Source organism: Lepisosteus oculatus, chromosome 2, assembly GCF_040954835.1.
Source record: "Lepisosteus oculatus isolate fLepOcu1 chromosome 2, fLepOcu1.hap2, whole genome shotgun sequence".
In the NCBI taxonomy this organism is placed as follows: domain Eukaryota; kingdom Metazoa; phylum Chordata; class Actinopteri; order Semionotiformes; family Lepisosteidae; genus Lepisosteus; species Lepisosteus oculatus.
The window spans coordinates 69,677,669-69,686,337 of NC_090697.1; the positions used below are offsets into that span (position 1 = coordinate 69,677,669).

Here is an 8,669-nt window from a genome sequence, read left to right on the forward strand (position 1 = left end):
ACTGTCCCGCGATTGGCTGGAGGATTTTGGGACGGAGGGACTTGGACTGGGAGGGGTGGGGTTTAAGGTAAAGGGGGCGTGGTCTACGCTAGCCCTCACGGTTCAGTGGCTCCTGGAACTAGCTACCCCGGGCTCTGCTCTCCGCCGAGTAAAAGACAGTTCCTAATTAAAGAGGATTTACGGAAATAACACATCAGAAATCTCGTTTCCTTGAGCTCTCCTTTATTTGCTGTGGTTGAATGTAAACCGATTTCCGACTCTCTATTGAATCAATTTTGAGGCCATTTGGAATGATTTGGTTTAAGTCCACTGCAGGTGCTGTATTGTTATCGAGGTGTATTAATTCTATTAATCTAAATTATAAATGAATTGAGGTGTATTAAACACAATTGTCGCTCGCTCATGTATATCACAATTACTAGTTTTTGAAAAAGAAAAGGAACAATTATTTGATAACCGATCATTGTTTTTCTACCTCATATTTCTGACAAAACGCGATTGTGTCAGATTATTTCTTGATTAAACCCCATAGTTATTATAAAACACATTTAGTAAAAATGCCATTTAAAAAACATGGCGTTGCCGAATATGGTTGATTATTAGTATCTTTTTTCATTTTTCAAATTTCAACTCCACAATTGTGTAGACAGATGCCCGTAATTCAGAGTGATTTTTCAGGGTGCCCAGTCCAACATTTGCTGTTTCACCGAGAACGTTTTATTCTTCATTCCTGCGCTGTCTGTTGCCTCTCTCTCTTTTACCAAGTGTCTTTCATCGGTTCATGAATTCCAACCATATCTGGAAGGGAAAATAGGGGAAAAAATGAACCTCTGGACTACAAACGTTTTTGTCATGCCAAAGACACATCTGACGACTGTGCGTGTGCGTGTTTTGTATGTTTTGTGTTTTGTGTCCACCTTCGAGCGCCTGCAGTGCCTTTGCGTGCTGGAGTCCGTGAAGAAGTGTCGGTGTCAGTCAATTCTTTGAGTTTGCGGTATGAACAAGCGCAGCGCTAGGCGCAAAAGCGCGACCGCATGTACAGTATGTAAGCACGCTGGCCGCGGTCGCGTCCCATACTGGGTCATAGCACCGAGATCGTGTGCCAACCTGTCCTGCATATTCGCCATGGGCAGCGGTGGCGCCGGGAGAAGGGCGTCTTGTCGTGGAGTGGTCCCGGGCACTCCGCCTCCTCGGTTCCGTTCGCGCTGTGCCCCTAAAAAAGGTTTGAAACGCCCAGTTCTGTGTGAATACTTGTGTGCTGCTGTCTTGTTTGGACTGTATATGTTGGAAAGCGCTTTCCATACAAACAGCCCTGAGATCGTGACAGAGGGCGTATGCTGTTGGGCAATAGGTTGACGCAAACGGTGGATTTGGCATTGGGGGGGACAACAAACTGTGGTCGAAAACTCCGGTTGTTAAAACAGATATATGTTTCCTCTCGGAATCATGAGGGAAATCGTGATATGACCTTGTTTTAAAAGGTGCTGTTTTAGAATTATTGACGGGTGAGCTCTGGGCCGGCCGGGGAGGTGGAGATGGTGTGCTATGTGTGTTTTTGTCTCAAATAGTGCCAGTAAAGGTTGTGTTTTTTCACACCCTGGGTGCCGTTTTGACGTGCCGAAAAACAAACAGGCCGGGCAGGGTTCCTCTCATCTTCAACAGCGCGACCCAGAGCCTGACTCCACCGCTGTCTGCAGAGCAAGACCTCCAAAATAGGACCATATGGTTCATTACCACAGTGAAGTTTTTCTGCATGGCTTCTGAGACATAAAACACCGATTCCAGAACCACTGCCCAGAGACAGCCGCACTCAAGGAGTGCTTAACGCGTATCCTTTGTGCCATCTTTGATAGTTTTTAAAGGACGCAATGATACACCGCCCTCCCGTGAGGACATAGATCGACTACGTCTAATTTCATTTGAAGTCCGACTGGAACTTCAAGAAGTGTTCGCTAAACCCCTTCACCTTGGCAACCTTCCTTTATCATTCTTCAGAAATATTTCTTCAGAAACATTCTTGTACTTTGGGTCACAGAAGCGTATTCTTCAGAAACATATATTGTAAAGAACATTTATCGTTTGACCGGCTTCCCGATGTATAATAATAAGATTCAGACATCCTAGGTTGGCTTTATGAAGAGGAAAGAACGAATCCTAAACACGTACGTACGTATTCGTTTGCAAAGCTGTGTGTGAGTCGCCACTAGCCTTTAAATTGTACGCGAAAAGGGCAAGAGATCGTTTGTCGATTTTACCTGTAGCTATAGGAGCCTGAAACATGCCCCCTGTTTACTAACTGTGGGATTACGCTAGAATTACATTAACGCAGATTAAAGGAAACAGTGACCCCCGAGTTTCGGAGCAGTGAATGGGCAGTTAACTCACGATCGGACCGCGGACTCCGGGCTCCCCGCCTTATCTGATTGAAGTCCAGCGGTAATGATAGGTGTGCGCGCGCTCCACTCCACCAATCCCCGACCCAGGGTAAACACCATTACATCACCACTGCGCCGGGACAAAAGGCCAAGTGTTTGGAAATAAATAAAACTGTCTAAGGGAGACCAAAGCGAATCGTAAAATTGAAAAGAAGAAGGAAGAAAATCTTCTCTGAAGTGAAGGGAGGGAGAGAAGGCTCCTTGCCTTCGGGTGAAATGGAGAGAGAGGCGCAGAAAGAGGGAGAGGAAGAACAGGAGAGAGGGAGAAGGGTTATAGAGAGTTTAACTGGGGATTAAAACTCCAAGATGGATATCTCATTAGTTTAGTCAGAATATACCGAAATGCTTAATTATTGCTTTTTTGTATATAAAACAAACAAAATTAGGATGGTTAAGTAATGGGATTAAAATCACACGTCTGTTTCAAATTAGGATAATCTTTTTATTAGTCTCTGTTTTGTAATATACTTCCAAATACTGTAGAATATATCTAGATATTACTGGTAAATCAGATTCGTTTATCTGTATTAATTGGTATGATTCCACTGTATTGAAGTAGGTTGGATATCACTTAAGAGTCCGTACTGATCGTACAGTAGAACCGTAAAGTCTATGAGCTATAAATTAATAACATACCATACCTGCGCAAATATGGGTAAACATTTTCTCTATCTGCAAAATTCACAACATACAAGTCGCAGGCCAAATGTTTTTTAATTGCCAATGTTCAAAACGGTAAATTACATATCTGTGGTTCCTTTGAAAAGTATTTTAAAACTTAGTTTTACACCTTTTTTTCTGAGCTTTAGAGTAACAGCACTCACAAGCGAAAACTGTAAATGGCTTCACCCGCAGTAACAGTATGAAACAGAATAGGCATTGTTCTTATTTGAATTGAGAGATTAATTCATTGTTGATGTTGGTAATAATAGATGTTTTAATACTAAAACGTAGGAGACGAAGAAGCAATATATAATTACTCGTGAATGGTGTTACTTTTGACGTTTAAATCGTGTTAAATTGCGGTTCACTTAAAAATAACCCGTTTCAGAAACTGAAGAGGGACGGAGATTTGTGACAGGTGCTGGCGTTGTTTATTCGAGAAGGAGCTCAATTTATTCTGTTGTAAGTACAACTCAGGAATTTCGAATCTACTGAGTATTATATTTATATTTTTTGCATTTTAATCTCAGTAACCAAGATGATCTTTCCGGAACTGAGGGGAACCCATCAAGAGCAAATTTCAGAAACTAAACGCAAGTTGTGACACACTTTACACCAATAAAATGCCTGTTTACCGCCTTTTACTCCGTGCCACTACACAGACTATGTTGTGGACATGGATTGCCAAGGGCATTGTTAATTGTCACTTACTTTAAAACCAGGCTCTGTGAGGTTAATTCGTTGTGTTGAGTTATTCGTTTGATTGACAAGTCCTCCAAAACAAAAAGTTTGAAAAGAAGAGATGGACCGAAACCCGGGTTATTTGCAGGAGCATCTGAATTACCTCGTTAATTACAATGACGCCTATTTTGTTATATCCAATTGTTTTATGGGCCAAAATAAAAACAACAAAACAAAACAAAACAAAGATGGCTGATTCTGCCCAACGGGTGTGGCGGGGTATGTTTCGGGGCCTATAGGTTCTTATGTTATCTACTGGTGTCGTTCGGGTTAAGGGGATGTTTACGTCGCCCGTTCCCTTCTTTTATTGCTGTTCTGGCCCGTTAAATGGTCCAATCGGAGGGCATGAAACATTCTGCACAGCGCAGAGTTGGCGTGCACAGCCGGCAGCGGGGTCAGTACCGCCACATTATCTGAACTGGTAGACCAGAAAGTCGAGGTCCCGCTAGGATTGGAATTTTTCAAATTCAGGTCTCCTTGTCTTACCCTCCCCAAAAGGAAATCAACAGACTGCGAGACCCCATTCGTTTCTTCAGCGAGTAACACCAGGACAAGCGTAATACAGTACTTGCAGTCATTATACCCCATAGGACATTATCAGGGAAAAGCCCGCCTTTCCCAGCGCACGGATTCAGGGCAGACCCGGTGTGGCCTGTGTGAGCAACGCCGGGCTCGGACCTCTGGCCGCCCCCGCCATGGTTGGGCCGAGTTTAGACGGCAAGAGGGGAGCCCAGGAGCCAGACAGCTGTGACCCGGGACCCTGGAGCTCAGCTTTGTCTTTGTTAGTCAACTCAAACCTGCGCGAGGCCTTCCGTCTTTGATCAGACCACGTGCCGTGTTTAACAGCTCGCCGCGTCCAGAGCGCTCCGACTGCACTATAACACCCCACACCCCGACTGCGAAGCCCAGAGGGAACGGAAATCTTGACACAGGTCGTGCACGATGACGCGGTCTGGGCTCAGTGACATCGGAGTGGCGGTATTCGACATGAGAACCCTTTTCCGAAGAGGGGAGGGTGTAGTTGTCATTTTAAAATCACCGATGTACAGCTGATTCTCAGGATCTGTTTTAAAAAGATATCCTTTTAAGAATGCATCCTTCCCAGGTGGATGTATTTCTGCTCCACGTTCTGAAAGCGCAGGAAGCTGGAGGCAGTGCGCTTTGTGGGAGCGGAGGCCAATTAATTAATTAACAGCACAGTCCGGAGTAATATCTGGATTTCCTACACGGTAGCCTCGAACCAATATCACCTTTGCTCTCTACAATAATAAGAGGTCCCTTTAAGGGGACGCAATACAGACGTTTAACAGCCCTCGAATCCGTCTCCAACTTCCGCGATCCCGCGATGTGTGGGGAGCTAGATAAAGGACGTACTCCTGTCAAAGCCAGCAGTGCGATCGATTATCGCTCCCCGTTCAGTTCTTTTATTGCTGCTCCTGCTTCTGGGCTGGGTTTAGACAGCCCCGTCCAAGTACACGAAACATGCTATGGAGCGCAGAGCTAGCGTTCAGAGCCAGCGGTGGCTATTACCTATCGGTATTAGCTCCTATCGGTATCTTCATTAGGCGACTAATTAAGGCCAGGAACTGCACCGGTCCACCATGGGGCGAGTCGGCGGAGAGGCTGGACTGCGGCTGTGGTACTAAAGGCTGTGTAGGCACCTCCGTGGACTTGCGCCGCGTTCCGATCAGTTACTCAAAGCCCGGCTGGTTCTACAGGAGCCAGTTTATGCCTCTCCACTTTCGCGTTCGCTCGCATGTGCGGTTCTGACTTGGACGGCTCGGCTCCTCCGTCGTCTCGGCAGCGGAACCGCGGTGGGCGCCAGGCGGGGCTGTGCCCTCGTCAGTCTGACCAGTCCGCGCTATGGCTATGCTGTGTGCTGTTTTTCCGCCGGCACGCTGCAGTGGGGGTGTGTGAAGCTCACCTTACGGGCCAGGGGACTGTAGGTAACATACCAGAGAAATACCCCAGGGGCAAATACGCCTACAACAACAGTCTTAATAATAATATCGGAACTAGATTTCCTACTCAACTGAACGCTACTACTAATAATAAATACGCTATTGTTTTACGTGTCTTTTTTTTACCTTTGTAAAGCAATGAAGCTATCCCCTGTTATGAACAGCAGTATTCATTCAGGCCTATCTATGCCTTCTGCCAACACTGTTCTATGTGTCTCTTCCACTGAACACTGAGTACACTGCAATACGATTTTAGCGATGCGTCTTTTATTGTTTTGCGAGAAGTCCGTCTCCTCGCTTTTCTTTAATGTCTGGGGTCCACATACAAATTCCAAAACTGTGTCCGGCCCTGGGCAGACTGGGATCCCAGTGGCGCTCGCTAGGTGCACAGTACAGATACCGGAGCAAGCGCGCGTTTCCATGGCACCCCCTCCAGTTGCGGGAAAAACTTTTCTCCAAGCACAAATGTACACATTGTAGGTCAGCGACGGGAGCCTCTAGGAGTTGTCTGTTTGTGTAACTGATTTCTAACCCTGTCTGGAGGTCTGTGATCCCGATGGGACTTAGAAACTTAGAAACATATGTCTACTTTTTCAAAACTGACAAAATGTGTGCTATGGATTAAAGGCAGTAATAATTGCGTACAAGGTCATAACTAAAAACGGTTTTAACTTCACGTCCCTTAAATCGTTAGTGGAAGTGACACGCGGTACGTCACTAGCTTTGGACACCGGGGTGTTAAGTGTGAATGTGGTCGTGGCAGGCTGGATGAACGTGTCTTCTCCTCCAGCGGCAGAGCCAGAGAGCTGCCGGGCACTCTGAGAACCGCAGAGCCCCAGATCGGCTCTGCGATCTGACCGCACGCTCTGCTGTGAAGACCGTGCAGCTCCTTCCTGCTTTCCCTGCCCGGATTGGAGAAGCAGAACATGAATTACTGCTACGTTCACACCTCTGCCTCATAGAAAGCTACCAGATTTATTATCTGGTCTTTTCGCACCGTTTGGAAGAAGATAATAACTCTTAGAATGCCCCATATATATGAAACTACTTGCGGATATTAAGAAAGTTCCCCACGCAATATCTTCTAATGTTTTATTTTAGCAACGCATTACTGTATATACCACACCTCTCAATATCCCACGGAGACTGGTCTGTGAAATGTGTTTGTGATGTGGAAGGAAATGTGGGTTTGTTGGTTGGGTAAGGCCCTGTTTACAGTAGCTGCCTCTATCACATGCACTGTACAAATACACAGATTCCTAAATTAAAAGTGTAGCGGGTTCATATACAGTATGTATTTGGGGGGGCTCCTTCAAGACCCCCGTGGGATTAATTAGAGAGGATCTATTTTAAAAGGTAAAATAAAGGATTGCTGAAGAAAATTGTAGAATTTCACCTTCCAAAACCGCTCTCAGTCTGCAACGGGATTACATCAACATCCAAGCAAGCCACACAGATCAAATACAGGTTACGACTTGATGTCACTGCTTCCCGAATGCGCGCACAGGTTGAAGATGGTGGGACCGTACTTACTGTATACGTTTTGGGATCAATGTCTAATGATGACCGGGGAAGCTCGCGGGAACGACGTGGCAACAGCGCTTAGCCCGGAAGGATAAACGAATACACCTGCTGATACGAATAAAAGGACCTGAATAACTAAATTCTCCTTTATTAATACGTTCTTCCTCCGCTAGTTTGTCCGTCCGTGTTTTGTAAACTCTCCTGGAATAATTTTGCTTTTATACGTTGAGGTATTTTGTTTTTCAATACCAGTGTGGCTATTGATTTACTTAACTCAACACCACAAAATGTTTACTGAACTCGTTCAAAAAGTAAATTACTGAAGTAGCAGTGCAAGGGGAAAGAGATACACTGCGGGGTAGCTGCAAAGCAGTTCGGATTGTGAGAAGTGTGTTGATTTGTACAATTCCGAGCAGTGTCAGATCGGACTGTTTGCATTCACGCGCCCGTGGGTGCTGCTGGCTACGGGCCGGCACGCGCTCACCGGCTGGCTGGCCTGGATCTCGCGCAGCTCGGGCCGCCGCGCGCCCGTGATGATGCATTGCCTCCATGCGCTCCGCGCGGCTCACCTGTCACTCCGCGCGCCGCGCAAGATAAATGGCTTCGTGTTAAATTCCACTTAATGGCAAGTTTTATAAATCTACCCTACACTGTCTCGTTGTGGTTAGTGATTCGAGATGAGTGAGATAATTAGATCATAATAGCTAAAGAAACGCTCAGATATTGATGATTCCATTAGCCTTTTGCAAACAGTTTTTGCTTCTTTGGTGGCACACGGCTGCCTGCGTTTTCTCTGTCTTCTTTTCCTCTCTGTGTCCCTCTCTGCAGGCCCTTTCCGGGTTTTTGCCAACTCTTCCTCACTTCTGCTGTCTTTGAAAACTTTGGCTGCTGCTGTTTGGTCTCAAAGGGTGGCCGTCGATTTAAGAACCTGTTTACAAAAAGCACAAACCGAGTTTAGAACAGCTTCAAAACAGTATTCAAAACAGCTTATACAGTACCACCCAATGTTCTCTCCCTGTCTGTGTGTCTCATGGAGAGCAAGTTGGGGTATGTGAAACGACGAATTCCTAATGCAAGAAATTGTATCTGGCTAATAAAGTGATCTTAAATTATATTCTTCTGTGATTTGAATCGATTAGTTCTGGAACAAGATGGGACTGTCTGTTGTGAAGCAGTGTCCTGTCCAGGGTGTTTACAGGCTACAACTCCCCCTAGAGCCTGAATTGGACAAATTAGAAAATGGATGAATGGCTGTTTGTTGTACTCTGTGCTAAGGCTACATAAGAATACTTGGACTGGTTGAGAGCTGTTCGGAAGTGGCTATCATTTCTGCTGCTCCTGCAGG

General features: G+C 45.7%; 1 long non-coding RNA gene across 1 annotated transcript; it reads right to left on the reverse strand.

Moving 5' to 3' along the window:
- Positions 1 to 589: 589 nt before the first annotated feature.
- Positions 590 to 2,429, reverse strand: LOC107079181 (uncharacterized). Its single transcript, XR_001480154.2, has 3 exons — positions 2,386 to 2,429; positions 1,108 to 1,213; positions 590 to 798 (listed from the first exon to the last, which is right to left on the reverse strand). It is a non-coding gene; the product is annotated as an uncharacterized lncRNA (long non-coding RNA).
- Between the last annotated feature and the right edge of the window lie 6,240 nt (positions 2,430 to 8,669).